The sequence below is a fragment of the Protobothrops mucrosquamatus genome, unplaced genomic scaffold (genome assembly GCF_001527695.2).
Source record: "Protobothrops mucrosquamatus isolate PMUCROS unplaced genomic scaffold, P.Mucros_1.0 scaffold_235, whole genome shotgun sequence".
NCBI lineage: Eukaryota > Metazoa > Chordata > Lepidosauria > Squamata > Viperidae > Protobothrops > Protobothrops mucrosquamatus.
Window position 1 is genome coordinate 73,127 of NW_015386311.1, and position 18,987 is coordinate 92,113.

The 18,987-nt window shown below is 36.6% G+C and overlaps 1 protein-coding gene across 1 annotated transcript in view; it reads right to left on the reverse strand.

Annotated features, from left to right (window-relative positions):
* JPH2 (junctophilin 2) overlaps positions 1 to 18,987 on the reverse strand; it is a 59,557-nt gene that overhangs the window by 18,373 nt on the left and 22,197 nt on the right. The window lies entirely within an intron of this gene.

The following is an 18,987-nucleotide window of genomic DNA, read 5'->3' on the forward strand; positions in this document are numbered from 1 at the left end:
TAAAAAATCAAAAATGTCGCGACACGTCACATGACGTTGAGAGTTTGACACCCCTGCTCTAATCCATTTATAAAATTCAGAGGCTGGGACCCTCAATCCTATCTAAAGGCTATTGCCTTTGGTACCTGGGAATGGTCTACTAGCAATGATTCTGTAGGAGTGACATACTGGGGTTTTGTTCAGGTTGAAATTAATTTGAGATAGACCTCTTTGTAATGATGGTTCAGAAGCTTCAGCTGGTACAGAAGGCAGAGGCTTAGACATTTATCACTGGACACTTGTTATTCATTTGGAAACCAGCTGAAATCATTTTAATTGGTTGTGGCATATACATCAGTATGCACTTATGGCATTGCTATTTAAGAAATAAATTTATTGATGGAAGAGAAGATTTGTAGCTCGAATGAAATGAAGGATCCTTAGTATTCTCTGAGCTTGGTTGTTTTCTTGCACATGTTTTATTACCCAAACTGATGCACTGATGATATTACCTAATATGAGTAGTGAAATGTCTGCAAGAAAACAATCAAGCTCAGAGAATATCAAGGACCTCTCACATAGGTATTTTTCATTCATAAATTTGGGCAAAATTGCCAATGGTCCTGATGTACATATTGTAGGTGTAATTCATCAACAATAGAGCAATTTCCCCTTAGGTTTACTTGTGTCTTAAATGTGATTCCTCCCCCCTCCCCCCCGCTTGTGTCCAATTCTCAGAGATGAGTCCCTGCAGTTTTCTTGGCAAAGATTTTCAATAGTGGTTTGCCACTGCCAGTGGCTAGTCTAATGTCACCCAGCTGGCTTCATGCACAAGGTGGGACTAGAATTCATGGTCACCTAGTTTCTAACTTGATACCTTAAGCATTGCACCAAACTGGCTGAGTTTGATATTATCCAGGATCAAATGACAAGCAGAGTAAAAAGCCTAGGAGGCAGGACAAGCTGCAGAAGTAGGTCTACAATCAGATATATTACATTTAGAACTGAAAAAAAGGCATGGACAAAAAAGGACAATGGTGTTGGGAACAGGGACAGTCTAATCTCATATATCTGGGTGTACACATGAGGGACATAGATACAGTTTTTGGACTTCCATACAATGCTGGTCTTCCTAGACATCAAGGATAGATTTTATTGGCAGAACACTCTCTCTTGAATGAAAGCAAAGATGAGATTTATCCATGTGTTAGATGAAATCAGTGCTTAACCAATGCTGAAAGTAGCATGCAGTGTTCTATAGTCTAGTCTCTAAATAAATATTAACATGAGCTTCTGAATCTATTTCTGTTTTGGGGATCAAAACAGTCTCTTGAACATTACTTGGAGATTGTTATGCGGGGACTAAATATGTGGATCCCTGGATTTGAAATTGAGCTCTAATTAAATTCCAGCAAAATGGAGCAGCTGTTTGTGCCCAAATCACCTAACTCCATGGTAGCGCCAATAATGGCTCTTGACAAGGTGGCATTCTACCAGATCTGAGATTTTTCCTGGATTTATGGCTCCTATTTGAATAGCTATGGCTATTCAAGGAGAAACTTTGCCCCAATGCAAACATTTCTGGATCAGAATATTTTGGCAACAATCACTTGTATTCAAATTACTGTAGTGTGCTCTATTTGATGCTGTTTCTGAAGATTATTTGGAAAAGGGAATTGGCTGCAACATGTAATTCCCCATTGTTGGCATCAGAGAACTATTTTAGCACTGTCTTGTGGACATTAGATTTCTCCCCCAAAATCTTTGAACACAGTTCAAAGTGCTGAGAATCAGCTATAAAATTCTCTATGGCCTTGGCTGTGTTTTTGGAATCATTTTCTTTGAGTAGAGCCTATTTATTATTAGATTTATTAGATTTTTATCCTGTCTTCGAAGGCAGCCTTTCCAACTCCATGGGACATCTTTCCCTGCTGATGTTAAGATGGCCTTATCCTTGTTCTCTTTTCAAAAGCAGATTAAGACCATCCTTTTCCACCAGGTCTTTGGATTGTGAGGTTATACGGGTGCTATGTTCAGTATCCAGCTTTTTCTCTCTTTTTTTATATATTATGATTTTAGCTTGGTTGTATATTTTAAAATTATTTTTGGTATTATTTCCAAGATTGAAAGCTGGTCAGAGACTATAACTGAGGCAGCATATACATTTGTAAAACAAACAAAAAATAAATAAAATATCCTTAAAATTAAAAACCTGGCTTTTATTTTCCTGTAATTTAATGAAGAGACAGACATTTTAAAGGATCAAATTTCACTGCACAGAAGCTCTCAGATAATTAATACTAGCTCAAATGTTCCAGTTTAGGCAAGGCTTTATTTTTTGACATAATTAGATTAAACATGAATCGAGCTCTACAAGCAGTTTAATACTATGAAATTCCACAGATCATTAAGTGCAGAAGAGATTGAATAATTGATTTTTTTGAGTGCCCAGAAATGAGAAATTATACTATGGGATAGATTGAGAAATTGAAAAACATCCTGGGAAAAGACCTTTGCAAATCACTTATTTTCTTTTCTCAAAAAACTACATAGACATGTTGATGAAGGCACTAAATTGAAGACTTTTATTTTTTTTCACTCAACTTCAAGTACTTAGCAAGAAACAAAATATTCCATAGAAATCTCAGATCTAAAAGAAATAGGACCTGAAATTATTTGCTAAGAAGGAAGTTATTTTCATAATGCAGCAAGGGGAGTGAAAACATTGAGGAAGGCAAGGGAAATACTGTACAGTGGCAATGAAGGAGAGGTAGAACAGCCAATCAAGGGAAGGATTTTAGGACAGGTGAAGCGGTCTGGCAATATATTTATATGAAGGAAAGATGATTCATGGTACATTAGTTATTTCTTATACTTCTGCAACAGGAACAGGGTTGCTTCCCATATTCCTAGTACCCACTTGGTCCTTGTAACAGCCCTATGAAATTGGTTAAGGTAAGATTAAAAGAGATCACACATTACACTAAAGTAGGATTTACTTGGTACAATAAACATATTGTAAAACATAGGCAATGGTTAGTCAACAAACCACAATTAAACAACCCATGGTTTAACACAAAGCCTATCCAGAATTATTGGTTGGTTGTCTTAACCAACCAATTTGTGTAAACATGCTATCCAGTTTTAAAATTTATGTGAAAATTCCTGATCTGTATTGACTTGAATGCAGCATTATATTGATATGTGCACTTTATACTTTCACAAGTTATTGTTTAGATTAGCATGATAGCTCCATCCTCTGAGTCATTTTCTCCCCCTCTGGTTACATCTGAAGGTTCCCACTCCTTTTTTTTACTCTAGCTGGCAAACCTTGTGAAAAGCAAAGTACATGTTACTGTATAAGTGTAATTCTGCTCAATGTCTATAATTCCGCTCATTCTTGGCCTAGACCAGGCATGCTTCAGATGTCCCAGGGTGATGAGAGTTGTAGTTCAGTACATTTGATAGGTTCTCAGTTGGAGAGACTGGTCTAAAGAATAATAGCTCAACAACAGCTGTTGGCTGGAATCTTTCCTTGGCTATAGAAAATATTCCACTACAGTTTAACAGACAGTTTTAGCGCACAGATATCCCACAGACTTTTTATATGAATTATCTTTAATGAGAAAAAAAACCCTGCCTTGACAGTCTACTGTAGTACAATATATCTCCTACAGAGCTACAGAATTCATAGCTATAAAATACAGTACAGCCTTTCCTAATTTAAGTATTCTCCAATTTTGCATATTGTACTATACAGTAGTGGCCAAAATTGTAGAACCCTTTTGGGAAAAGTGTATTTTTGAGGTTTGATGGCTAATAACACCACTTTTTGGGGGGGAGTAGTACCATAAAATTATATATCAATGGAAAGATAATTTAATGAAGAATGTAATGCAACAAAGTTTGTTCAATTATCTGTACTGTATTCTATGAAAAATTATAGCCAAATAACCAGAAAAAGGAAGCACAACTTGCTTAGGTTGATACCAGGTAGCTGATCTGATTTGTAGCCAATGAGCATGAGTGTTTAGAAAGCCAATCAGATGTCATATTATTTTGGCAATGAGCCAATCAGATCACAGTAGGATTCAGTTATTGATGTCATGTATTGAAGCTGAGAGGAGGACATTTGTCAGTATGTTATGTGATCGCTATCAAATTGGTTGGGGGTTTTTTTTGCGTTCTTTTATTTAGTGAGCTTGTAAAACATAATAAAATTAAAGTAATGGTGCAAAGAGTTGACTGGTTGCCCAGAAAGCGATGTAAAATAGTATTATTAAGTGAACAAGGCTACAATTATAAAGAAATTAGAAGAAAACATAGCGGAAACTTAACCAAAGGTGGCATTTCTACTGTACACTCTTCCCAAAAGATTTCCACAATTTTAGGCCACTACTGTAGATGCATATGCATAAAAAATACCAGAAAGGTTAGCCAAGGATATGTTGATTGGGAATTCTGGGAGCTGAGGTTCTCTTCTTTAGATAGCACCCAGGCAGGGGAAATCTGATGTGCTATGGGTTGGTTGGAACCTGTATGTGAAAGGCACAACTGTGGAAAAAATACTTTAAATATACCCCATACCACATTTGGGAAATGAATGGCTTCTCTTTCTCTTGCTTGGATGGAGTAAAATCCAGAGCAGCAGTAATTGGAAACCAACAAGCATGTCCATCTTATATTCTTTACAGGTTTTTCTGTAACCACATTTTTAATACTGTAAATGAGATTTGAATTAAAAATAACTGAAGTCAGGCTAATCTTGCAGATAGATCAAGCAAAATATATACATTTCTTCACAGTAGTTTTTAAAGTTCAAGTCTGCAAACCTAGAGCCAGTGTGTGATATTCCTTCACCCATTTTTTATGCTGCATGGATACACATTGTTGGTTATTTTCTCATTTTTCTAACACTGAGTTCATTTTGACCTCCTTCTGTACCAATTTGCCATTATTTTCCATGTCTGCTAATTCCCTTCATTAATGCATCTCAGATTCAACTTCTAAGGAGGGATATTTTTTGGTTTTGGAGAGAAAGGCGATAAAACCAGATTAGCATACTCAGAATCATTTCCAAAGCAAATATTGGATGGGGAAAGATAAGTTAGGCAGTCTAAACTATTGCTTTTATTAATGTAAGAATTCTGATTATAACAGTAAAATCTAATACAAACTAAAGTTTGAAAACCAAACCTTATGAGCTCTGATGATTTGATTTGATTCAAATTCCAATTCAAGTTGAATTTTGCATGAGGTATAAAGGCCTAATATGAATCCCGTTTTGGCCATGAAAACAAAAGCTTTAAAAGCAACTATTACCTTTGCTAAAATGTAGGAGAATTTGACTCTGCATATAAAACCTCTATTAAGGCAATGATAGTTTATTCCTGCCCACTAGGGATTGTTTTGAATATTCAATTTATTTCCAGCTCATGGGCAAAGCAATCATTCTTAAATCCATTGCTAACACAATAAAAAAAATACAAGAATAGCCAGGCACTATTAGCATAGTTTGGTCTTTATCCAATTTGCACCGTAAATTCCTCACCCCACGGTTATTATTTATAATTCTCTGGAACTGAATGCACTTCACCAATTATGTTATGACATCAGATATTTTCAAATTACACTTTGCCTCCCAGCAAGCTATACAGAAAACTAATTCATTGTATTGTTATGATGTCATCTCTTTATTCCTGATCTTTGTTCAGGCACTTTTCTGTCTCTTGTTCACAGTCACAGATCAAGTCCAAGGACATTTCTACACACACTTGAACGCAGTCCCAGAATGCATCCTGGGTGGGAGGGAGGCAGGAGCAACCCATATATTTCTAATGTGAAACCATTTCATGTGTTCTAATCATGTATTGACATGTTTGGGGGAGAAATGAAAGACATTTTTGGGATATTCCAGTGTCCTTTTTCTTTATCTATCTTATATTCTAAGAATATACAGTAACTGCAGACATGCCTTAAAATTTACAAGAAATTTCTCAAGAAAAAGCTTCCCTGTATTTTCTCCAGCAAGAAAGTATGGGGCCTATAGTATTCAAAGTATGTTCCTGGCTACTAGGGATTGTATTGTAATTCAGCTTTGCATGCATCATCTTTCTGCACCTGTAAACCACTAATCACTATGAGCAATTGATGTAAAGATGATTAGCAGAGGAACTCTACATTTTCATCTTTTCCTTGTCTAAATAGTTTTCTTTGTTATTTCTTTCTCTATAAACCTCCTTTAATTAACGAATATTCTCAGACCTTTCATCCTTTTCCTTCTCTTTTTCTCCTAATTCTGCCCTGTGCATTTCAGATTCTTTTTATGATTTGCCCTCTTTCCATAATAGAGAAGAACATACTACTGGCTCTTAGCTACAGATAAACTGAAATAACTTAGGCTTTCCTTTTTCCCCCTCAAATAAACCTTATATATTTATTTTCTGTGATGTAATCACCAGCTTTAAGAATACATTCTTACAAAAAATTATATTAACTTCAGTATTTCCACAAATTCTTTCCACTGTAGAAATCTATCTATGTAACCTCATGTGTTCTGCAACACATGAAATTCCTCTGTAATAAAAAAGTTGATGTGGAAAAACTATTTTAAAAAACTAAGTTTGAAAAGCACAATATTGAAAGGAATACTCTCTCTGTTCCACCAAGGGGATCACTTTCTGTTGGCTAGATATTATTGTCAGAGATCTCTAGCACTATTGAGGTCAACTTTATCTTAGCCTTCATGATTACTTGGTGGATTTTTAAAATTGTGAAACATTATCTCTGGCCCTAAATAGCTCTAGACTCCCTTGCAGCCTTCCCTGAAGGATTCTTTCTCATAGAGTCAAACGGCCTGCAGCTGGCTCTCAAGACATCAAGACATCTCTCTACCCAAGGAAGAAAAATGCTAATCAAAAACACTTAGAAGTGTCATGCTAAATGCACTACAGAATGAGTTTCATGAGACATCATGGGATTTGTGTCTGAGTACAGGTAGTCCTCGACTTATGACCACAATTGAGCCCAAAATGTATGTTGCTAAGTGAGACATTTGTGAAGTGGATTTTGCCCAATTTTCTTGCTACAGTTGTTAAATGAAACACTGTAGTTGTTAAGTTAGTAACACGGCTTTAAGTGAATCTGGCTTCACCATTGACTTTGCAAAAGGTGACCACATGATCCCAAGACTTACGCAACTGTCATAAGCATGAGTCAGTTGCCAAGCATCTGAATTTTGATCATGTGATCGTGGGGCTGCTGCACTGGTCATAAGTGTGAAAAATGGTCATAAGTCATAAGTCACTTTTTTCAGTGCTGTTGTAACTTTCAACGGTTACTAAATGAACTGTTGTAAGTCGAGGACTACCTGTAAATATTTCTTTGAAGGATTTTTCTCTTGCACTTCCACAGAAAAATTGGAGGGCAAATTGTAGGCAAAAAGGACCTACATTCAATTGCTGACATTATTAGGTAAGGCAAGAATGATGCCTGTTTGAAACCCCAGAGAGTGGCTGTCACATAATGTATAAATAGTAAGCTAATTGAGGTCAATTTAGTATAAGGCATCTCCTTATGTTCTTATCCATAGATTACCTGTAAAATTATCTAAGACAGAAGAACAAGGTGTAAATGTAGTTTCGATGGCTCACTGCCAGTTGCTGAGAAATGTTATCACCTAAATATTGCCATTCATTTTCCTAAAACCGGCCTAATTACACTCAGTGAGTCTTTACATGTTCTATGAGCCAAGCTCCTTATGAGGTAGGAAAACATAGGCCCCTTCACTTGTGCCTAATCCAATTTTGTCATTATATGTATTAGATTTTGATGTATACTGATATATCCTTAATTCAACAAAGCTTCCCAATGTATCCATTTGCTTGCTAAAATGTTCTCTAACGTATTGAATTATCTACCTTGATTAGTTTAGCTTTCTGTATTCAAAGCACTGGCACTATGTACATTTCAATATTTAGATTTTAAAAATGTTTTTTTAGAACTGCTTTAAAAAGCATTGAGCCCAAGATGTCTAAAATTTATGGATGCATGGATTTATTCAATATGAACAGTATAACTAGCTTTACCTAACAAATCTTAATTATAAGATTAACAATTTTAATTATAACAAATGAAACCTAAATGCTGCTTTTTTCACAAAGACATCCAGATACCAGGGTTTCGTATCCCAACATGCATGTTATTTCTGAGCTACTGAGACACAAGACAATAAATTAACATGCTAAGAAAAAGAATATATCATAGCAATAATACTATTACATCATTTCAGAGTACAGATGGAAAATGATAGGACTGAATGCTAAAAATAGCTATTTCTGAGCATTTCTCTTTGGCATAATAGAATTCTTGAGTTAAGTAGCATTTGAGATGAGAAGACTTCAGTCATGTAGTCTGAAATAAGAACTTTGTCAGAGGAACAGGATCCATTCTTTGCTCAAAGCTGTTGACCGTTTTAAACATTACCAATAGAACTTAGCTTTCCAATCCCCTTTGCAAGTGGCAAGCACAGCAAAGCTAGGCAGGCACTTCTATGCAACCACTTTGCACTTGGGAAATGTAGACCATAATAGATATAAAAGTATATGAAGACTGAGCTTAAAGAATTTAGGAAATGTGCCTCCCTAGTCTGGCTTTACTCAATAAATTAATGTTTAAATCCTTGGAGAGAATAAATAGTTTAGAATTGTTCCAGCTTTAGGCTTTTGCCTCAAAAGGCCAATTGGAGTTTGAAGAAACAAAATTCTGATGCTTTTATCATTAGCAGGAAAAAACAACATCCACAACATTTCAAAAGCAATAAATCTGAGATCAAGAGTTTGGAATGCTCTTAGCAGCATTCTGAGGGGTGGAGCTTGGAAATAGCATGTGAATAAAGAAAAAAATGAAAATCCAAATTAACTTTGATAATTATTTAATAAGCTAACTTTATATCGATAAAAGGAATCCATCCAACTGTCTTTTTTGGATGGCCAAAGAACATTTTCCTGGAGAAGCAGTCCTGCAAAGAATATGTATCAGGAATTGGCAGCCTTTTAAAATAGAAACATGTGGTTTGTTAAATGATTAGGATTCATCCTTACAATAAGAATAACTACATGCAAGATAAGATGTATTCTGCCTTACACAGGATAGCCTTATATGTTAAGGGTTCCAGGATGCCTTTCATCCTTTATTTTTAAGCCCTTTGGGTCGAAATAAAAAGTTTGTTGGATCATAAATCAAAAGTTATAGGGATGTTTCCTCCTCAATGTTTTTCCTAGGATAATGAAAAAAATAGGGAATAATTGGATGAGCACAACTCTGATTAGAGATGAAGCCTGACAAGCAGAACATCTTTTATTGCAGCAATCCCCAATCTTTCTGGCATCAGGGATCATCGGGGTGTGTGTCTGTTTCACATGCAACCTGGATCCCACGCATGTGCAGATAGGCTCGTCCACTGGTTGTGTGACCTGGTTCCCCAAAGTATCAATCCACAGCCCAGAGGTCTTATTAGACAGCTGATATGGGTGGACAAGTCTCTAGTATGTATTTATAGCTACTTGACGCTATTTGTAAATAGACTCACAAATTATGAAATACAATAAATCTTCCTATTCTAAAGGATGGCAATGCCCAATAAGCATTATCTCTGGAATTCTTATCATCTTGTAAAGTATATAGCAGTAGGTAGAAACCCACAGTTTTTTTAAAAAAGTTCTACACTGCAATTTGATGACATAGCAAATGTAGGTTGTTACTGTTTTTAATATCCCAGCATGTTCATACCCAGTGCTTTTTTTCTATAAAAAAAGGTGTCGGAACTCACACATGTCATACAACCTGCCTTGCCTACCCTACAAGGTTCCATCCAAAAAAAGGTGCCGGAACTCTGTTCTGGGCGTTCTATGAGAAAAAAAAGCCCTGTTCATACCTATTCTCATCTGATCAAGGATAAATATCCTAAGTAAAGAGGGATAGCCTATGCCCTCAGGGCAACCTATACTCTGGACATTCTCTGGACACTGCTGCCTATGTCAGTTTCTCACCATGTTGAGATAAAGACAAGCAAAGATACACAAGCAAAGATACATCCTTCAATATGTTCTTGCTTACTGCAGCCCTCGCTTCTCTTTTCCATATGGGTTAGCTTTGGCTATCAGAAGGCTGTACAACCTCACTGCTTAGTATAGCTTGAAGAATAGCAATGAGATGGGAAAGGGAGCAACAAGTGTATGGAGGTCTTTTTGTGAAAAAAAATTACTAAATTCAATGGAAAGTTTTTTAGAATTACTGATGTACCAAAACAGTTTTTCCAAGTGAAAGAGTACTTAGTGAACTCGTTTTGTTTAAATTCAATGACTTCAAGGTCAGCCACAGACTCCATCAAATGCTTGATTTATTCCCAGTTTATTTATCCCATCAGTGCTGTTGTGAGAAGAGTTGCCAACTGGCAACTCCCAATATCCCAGTAACAAGTTGTTATCCCTCCTAGAGAGTCACACCTTTTGCTAGATAGGAAAGAAAAGGATTTGGGTAAGAAGGCAAGCCATGATTAAGCTATCATAACTGAATAACTGTTTCTCAAATTTAAAGCAACCTTCAGTTTGGTAATCTGAAAAAGACTTTGGAAGAAATCAGAGGGAGCTCTGTAGATAAGAATCTAATTTTATACATACTGAGATTGTAAAGTAACAATTCATTGTGGCTCAGGTATGGTTTCAGAAGTGAAGTTACACTTTTGTCTCTAACTGTTGTATAGGACACAGCTTCCGAAATGATTTCTAAAATGACACTTTTATCTCTAATTGTTGCACAGGATAAAGCAGGTGGGTGTTTTAATATGGAGTTGGAAGGATAGCATCTTTCTGCTCTTCACTAAAGTTGCTATGTCTTATTTCTGGCTTCTGAGCAAGGCTGAAAAATGATGTGGCTGTTTTAAAAATTAACTCCTTAAGTTGCAATACTTAAGATACAAGAAATGGAAATAAAACCCGCAATTCCTGTTCTGTGTGTGGAGAAGGAAACTAAAGAAATACTAGAGCTAAAATGATTTAGAAAGCCAAAGTTGAAGTGAACAAGTTTGCTGCAACACTGGGTATAATCTATGATTAAAACTTCCACTTGCAAACAATTCTAGTATTGATAAGGGACATACTAGATCTATTTAGAAACCAGTTTAACATGTATTAGAGTGAGGAAATGGCTTCTGAAGTCCAAAGTTAGTGTAGTATGATAGCTAAAGAGAACAGACAGTTGCTTAGGCTTGGGAATGTTTGCTTGTATTTCTTGTCAGACAGTGGTGAAAAAAATCCTAGTCGTGCAACATGATGGCATTCTTAATGCATTTTGGAAAAAAAAGTATCCTGCCTCTTAGAAAACTATTAAAAAGAACTGCTTTCTGCATCCCAGCAGACTGAAATGTGGCAAATTCAAATAAGTTTCATTCTCTCCTAAAACAATTCCTAAACATTTTTCCTCTAAAAACATATCATAGTACACTTCTAACGTAATTAAGGTTTCTTACTGCTATGTTAAAAATCCCACCTGCTTTATCCTATACAACAATTAGAAATAAAAATATTCTGTTCCCCTCCTCACCCCATCCCCACCCGCCTCTCCTGTAACCAGAACCCCAAAACAAGCCACCAAGAAAGTGGAGATGACTTTGTGCAACCTAACTTGAACTAGACATGAGTGGGATTCCTGGCTCAACATCTGAAGACAAATGACTTATACACATTTGCATTCACAAATCACAGCTTGTTCATCCTGAAAGAACAAAACAAAACCATAATAAATAGTAAGTGTTGAAAGTACTTGGTAACTGTATGGTTATTTATCATATTTTTGTTCAGGTTGTATAAACCAGGGACAGTTAAGAGATTCATACAGATTAACAAATGTGAAGACACAGAAGAAAATAACAAAGTGGGTACATATCCTGGCCATAGGTATTGCCTATGCTGCCTCAAAACTAGCAAGGCTGTTCTTTGTTGAGAAAACGACATTTATGTCCATTAAAAAAATACAATAGACTGGGAAAACAGGATCAAATTGTAAGCAGCTGCACACTTCCGGCCAAGACACACCATATGAAACAAAGAAAGTGTGTACATACTAATTTCTAGTAAAAAAAAATAAAACTCAAAGTTGCCTGTGGTACTGGGGAAGTTCTTTATTTTTCTTGGCATCTCTAGGCAAGGATGAGAAAGACAGCTGTTGAAAACCCTGGTGTATCTCTATCAATAGCAACAGTACAAAACTTTACAAACAAAAAAGTTGATTTGCTATAAATCAGCTTCCTTCCGAAGACTTGTCACCAGCAGACCTTGACTTTTTTTTTTTTTTAAAAAAAGAGAGAATGAATGGTTTTATCTTTAACTTGTTAGAAAACAAAATACTTTCCTTTTAGTGAGGCACAAAGAAAGGGAGAGAATTTGGAGAAATATAAATCCTTATTTATGTTACACATCACAATATCTCCCATGGGATTCCCCCTTACTCTCATCTACCTATTCTCTTCCTCACATGTAACACTCATATGCACTAATGTACATCATTTATGTAAGTCCTGTGCAGAGAACAAATTCTGCACCGAGTGTAGGTTCGTATTAATTTCCACCATATCCTTCCCATAATTAATTGTAATTGCTTGATACACACACACAATACTTGGGATGCATTTGCGTGGATGCCTAGGATATTGTGAGTTGGATTCTGCTGATTCCTATAAGACGTCTGCAATTTTTCCTCCTACAAAGAAGGTAAGGGGTAAGAGTACCCCTCTTCCTTCCATCTGACCCAATGAGATCTCTTTCCCAAAGTGACCACTGCTGGCTCTCTGAGAATTTAAAATCATGAATATATATATATATATAGCAAAGGGAAATTGAGGGGAAGAAAAATAGCTCATGTCCTCTACTTGGAACAGGGTTCAGGGATTGAACATTTGATTTTTGAATGCAAAAACTGTAATCCAACCATATATCTAGGCTAGGGTATCTCCCAATAGACTCAAGAAGGATAGTCCATGTTTAAACACATGCATGGTTACACTGAGTTTATCTTATTTGGGACTAGATTGCCCATATATTTTTTTTCCCATCCTATGAAGTGACATTATTGCATTCTTTAATGTTACTTCTTTAAACCATCAGAAACAGCATCCAAATTTGGCTTTGCTCTTTATAAACACACTGCATTAGAGAAAAATGAATGCATTGACAGTAACAAAACATATGCCACTTCATTGCTTGTATTATAAACAGCTTTAGAAATAACTAGAAAAAGGGATACACAGATGAGCAAATAGAATAAAGATTCCTAATACAGATTTCAAACCAGGCATATAGATATGATTTATGATTATAATATATGCAAATAGTTATAAGCTTTATATTCATTCTTGGATGTTTAACTAAAACATGATAGTTTCGTTGACTTTCAGCAAGATGATATAGCCTAAAAACTGTGGTCCACAAAATAAATATTCAGAAAATTAGGACCACCATCTTAAATATGTCCTTCTTTAATTCTCTTTAGAAAAAGGGAAGCATTTTAATCAAATAATTATAGTTGCATTTCTGGATTTCTTCCCATTCCTGCCATTTACATGTCTCTTTAAATTTAATTTTATACCTCATAATAATAGTGATGATAATAACTCAATATTAAATATTTATTTCCTATTTGGATTATTTTATGGGCCCACTATGATAATAACTGCAACTTTTAATCCAAAGTTGTTGGTGAAGAATCTTCTCCAACATTGTCTTGGTGCCTCAAATTGTTGCATTGGAAATAGTCGACATGATGTAGCTGACAGGTTCAATCCAGCAGAAAGAGAAATTGTTTCCTCACATGTTCCAATCTACCAGAATGGAAAGGAAAATGCCTCTTGCTCAAGAAACATATCGAATAATTTTTAACAAAATGGCCACAAAGGGAGAGGAAGAAGATGGAGCATAATAGTTGGAAGAGCACTGGGGAGAAATGACCTTTGATCTCCACTCTGTTCTGAAACAAACTCAGTACCTTGCCACGATCACTATTTCTTACCCTAATCCAGGGATCGGTTCTGCGGACTGGAGGGTGCGAGGTTTTGTGTACTGCCTGCATCCTGCGGATGGGGCTTTGCTTGTTTGTGCGGACCGGTTGCTGGCATGCTGCGGCCCGGTACTGGTCCACGGACTGGGGATTGGGGACCCCTGCCCTAATCTATTTCTGTGACACCACTTTTTCTAGTTTAGTACAAAAATATCTTTAAAGCATCAGAACTGTTGACCTCATGTTGAGAGGTTTGAATAGACAAAATTCATCCTCCTTTCCCCTCCCCCATTCCTCTCCCATATAGTATTTTGTACAGAGTCACACAGCTGGTCAGTCTTTTTATCATTTAGAGATGGAATATTTTGATTGACTGGGTGAACCAGCAGCAAGTGTCCCTAAAGAAGCTGGCTTTCACATCTCTTTAATAGTCTAGGAAAAAGAGAGATTATTGCTTAAGAAACATCCAGGAATGTTTCACAACATTCAAAAAAGAGCCCACTTATCTGTCTTCCACCATCTTTTTGCAAGGAACCAAACATGTACTAAAATCCACAAACTTATGGAAGTAGAGTGACTGCACTGAGTTTATTTAAAATATCTATGTGATTCTTGCCTTTCCCAGCTTTTTTCATTGATGTCTTTTTCTCTTTTCCCAATTAAGTAAAGAAATCTAGAGTTTTGGTTTGAAATCAGAATTTCTTTTTTTATATAAAAAGTTTTTTATTTATAATACAGTTAAAACAAAGATGGACATAATGCAACATTCCAGTATAAATATTTCTAACAATTTGTTCCTCTTCATACATATAATTCTTGATCTCTATATATACGTACATATATATTTTTCTATCAATACAATATCTAATTTGTGTCTCTATATACTAACATACAATTACATATGTTTCTATCTTAACACTAGTTTATAACCCGAATAGTCCTCCTTGATTCACACAATAATAAAATTTGTCCCAGATTTCAAAATAATCTGACTCTGTCTTGTCCTTCATTTCCATTGTGAGCCTATCCATATCCGCACACGATAGAATTTTGCATAGAATCTCTTCTTCTGTTAGAATGTCTTTATTCCTCCAGTTTTGTGCATACGCCAGTCTAGCAGCCGTGAAGATACTGTATGTAGCATCAAATAAAATATCCCTTTATCGTATTTCTGTGTGGTTATGCCTAATAAGAAGAGTTCTGGTTTTAACTCTATCTCTATCATTAATATTTCTTCCAGCCATTTTTTTAGCTTGTTTCAGAAATCACGGGCTTTTGGGCACTCCCACCACATACGGTAATAGGTCCCTTTTGCCAATTTACATTAAATCAGAATTTCTTAATGAAACCATGCATGATTTCAAAGTTATCCCATGTGTTTCACAACTTTCTCTTCCCAGCATGTATATAGTTATGGGCTTGGCAAGGAAAATCCAAAGCTTCTGCTATCTCACAGATGGACTGAATTGGGAAGCGATTGGTAGAAATGCTAAGACCTCTTTAACCAGCTGAGAATATGTCAGAAGATTCAGCCTGATTGGTAGCAACCTGCTATAATTGTAATTATACTTGGGGAAGGTAGAGATAACGGTTTTTACATTCTTTCTTTTTCAGCTGTGCTACTGTGAAGAACCAGCAGCATGCTGTAATCTTCTAAATTCCTCAGAGGGAAGGATAGGATAGAAAAAAATCTGATTGATAAAGGTAACATTTTCTTTTCGATATGAGACAATTAAGCCAAGATTGTCAACCAAAACAAAAAGCATCTTAATACAGCACTTCAGACTGTGCAAAGTTCTCTATGGATCTGTAAAGAAAAGAATCTGTTCTTCATGAAAGTAAATAGCAATTCTAAAATTACAAACCTTGTTTTAAGCTCATGCTCACTGTGCAAAAGTCACATCTGATCAACAATATGAGGTTGGTTGTGTATCAGTTCCATGATTAGCACCTTAGTTTCCTCTTGCTATTGCTCTGTGCTGCTGGGCATAAATGGTTTGCAGGATCTCTGTATACACAATTCAGCCCATTCCACCTCATTTGCTCACCACCTTCCAGAACCATCACAATTACCAACTAAATCATCTGATTGTTATTACTAGTATATGTCTTTACATAAAACTGACATTTGGCTTTCCTTATTTTTCACTTCACTATTTATAACATCATCCCCCCCCCTTTCTTTGTAAAATACTTATTTAAATGGGAACTTGTAGGCAGATTCTCTTCTTAATTTTTCACAGTACTTAGACTATTATGAATGCCTCATAAGCTGGCAAATATTTCTACTATTGACAGGCATAGATTGTTTTTTCCCCCAAGAGCAGGACATCTGTTCTTCCATAACTGGAGAACGTTTTCCAAAAGTCATGTTAACTTCAGAAAAACAGGGGAGGAGCTCTGTCCAAGGCTGCACTGAACCTTTGATCTTGACAAGCCACTAGTCTTCTTGCTGCTCTCTGGGCCTCTAAGAATAGGCACAATGGGAATAAACTTCTCTCTCCATCCTCAACTGTGGGAGAAAGTCAGGGTTCACTTCTTACACTGAGACTGGAAAATTAAGTCCCCATTTTTGTGGGAGAGTAATAGTTAGGTCAGAATGAGGACCCATTTGAAGTATTTAACCAAATGGGTTAGCCCTTCCCTATTGCACATATTATTTTCCCTCACTTCTATATCCTAAGAAGATGCAAAAGTCAGCACAGATTGACATTCACAGAAATTAGAAATTTCTGTTAAGAGATTGAAGGATATAACCCCAAGACAGACATTGCCTTGGGCCAGAATTTTACTATAACAGAATGAATAGCAGGCTCAGCTGGAATATTTTTCCTTACTACTGGATTTGCTCACAGTGAGGAGAAACAATAAACTGTCAGCTGCAAGGGGGAAAAAAACAGTAGAGAGAAGGGAAGGGGGAAAAAAAAATCCAGCATCTGGCATTTATCTCTCATTTGCCCATTTCTCAAAATAGAAGTATAGACCTGAGTCCCTGAACAAAGTGATCACAGCTCTGAAGTTGCCTAAAATGAGACTTTCCAATCTTTTACACCTGCATTTTGCTTGGTTTTTATAGAACTCATAATTTATTCATATTCCATTTCTGTCTCACTATTCCTGAAGGAGAAGGATGCCCAATCACAATCACAAACAATTCCTATACAAAGCAAAAATAGGCAAATCTAAAGACGTTTCTATGGGCACCTAGAGCTCTCACTATCTTCATCAGAACAGTGAAAACAAGCAGCAGTGCTGTGTCTTTCAAGCACAAGCAACCAGAGCCAGTCACAAATAACTGAAGGAAATGACTTTATTGACTTCTACCCATGTTGTAAAAATTTCCCCAGACTGTTTTTCTGACCCTGGAAATGAGCAGATATGGTTGTGGAGCTTGGGGGAGGTCAAACCTATGCCTCTTGCAGCTGCACAAAGACTCTAAGCTAGGCCCTCACTTGACACCCCCCCCTCCTTCCAGTCTAGTTGGCAGTTTTCCCACAGTGTCATACCAAAAACTCTGTCCTTTGGGGGATGTGTCTGTGAAATCACAAAGCATAGAAAAAAAGGGTAGTGTAAGTACGAAGACCTTCAGCTCATCAACAGAGTGACAGAAATATCTGGAAAATACGGCTTGAAGCTTAACACCTCAAAAACCAAGATCATGGTCATCAGCAAACACCCATTAATTTACCACCAATAAATTCAGAAGGAATACCACTAGAAAAAGTTGAAAGGATCACCCACCTCGGTTCTAATTTACATGAAAGCCGTTGAAGTAAAGACAAGGATAGAAAAAGCTCGAACAGCATTCTTCAAAATGAAAAAGGTCTTCTGCAGTCACGACATAAGCCTAAGACTGAAAATCAGGCTTGTCAGATGCTATATTTTTTCTATCCTGCTCTACGGAGTAGAGAGTTGGTCTCTGACAGAAGGCTACCTGAAGAGACTAGAAATGTGGATTTACAGGCGGCTGTTACGTATAAGCTGTGTTGACAAGATCAGAAATGAGGAGGTGATAAGCCGCCTGGGAAAGCCAAGGGAAATCATCAAAACAATTAAAAAACAAAAATTAGAACATTTCGGACATGTGATGCGACACCCAGAAAAATACGGCATACTCCATTTAATCCTCCAGGGAAGGATTGAAGGCAAACGAGGTCCAGACAGAAGAAGAACATCGTGGCTTCAAAATCTAAGGGCCTGATTTGGACAAAACTCAGCAGCACTTTTTCGTGCAGCTGCTGATAAAAACAGGATCGCTAACATGATCGTCCGATAACAGATATGGCACAAGAAGAAGAAGTATTTGTGCAACAATGCTACAAAACTGCTTGCAGTACTGACTTCCCTTGGTCCCCTACTACCATGAATGCTAGTAGCAACATAGTAGTCTTTAGAGGCTGGATGATTATTTGTCAGAATAATCTAGTGCATCTTGATCTGTTGACTGGAGTGGATGACTTCTAAACTCTCCAAATGTACGATTTTAAGTAGAGTATTTTTGTATTGTTACTTTATTTTTTTCTTCATTTTCGTTTGAAAGATTTGTGCTTGGAATTAAATATTTCCAATAAGACTGCTATAAAAACTGGAAATGTATCCATGCCCACCTGCTTGGCAGATGCTCTTTTTAGTGGGACTGGAACTGACTCATGCTACAGCAAACAGGACATCACTAACACTGGGGAGACACCAGAGAGCACATAACATAAAACCAAGGCCATTTATTGGCTGCAAGTTAGCTACTCTGGTATAATTAAATGTGAATATGTTGCTTTAAACTGAGCCAACTCTTTTTTCAGATCTGCCCATTCCCCCCTATTTTGAGAATGACTTGAAGAACTTTTAGCACCAAGGGGGAATTCTCAACTAGCTAAGATCTGTTTCCCTGGAGATTGAGGAAATTGTCCCAGGATAAGGGCTGGCATTCAAAGGATGTGCTCTGCCACTAAAGTATGGCTC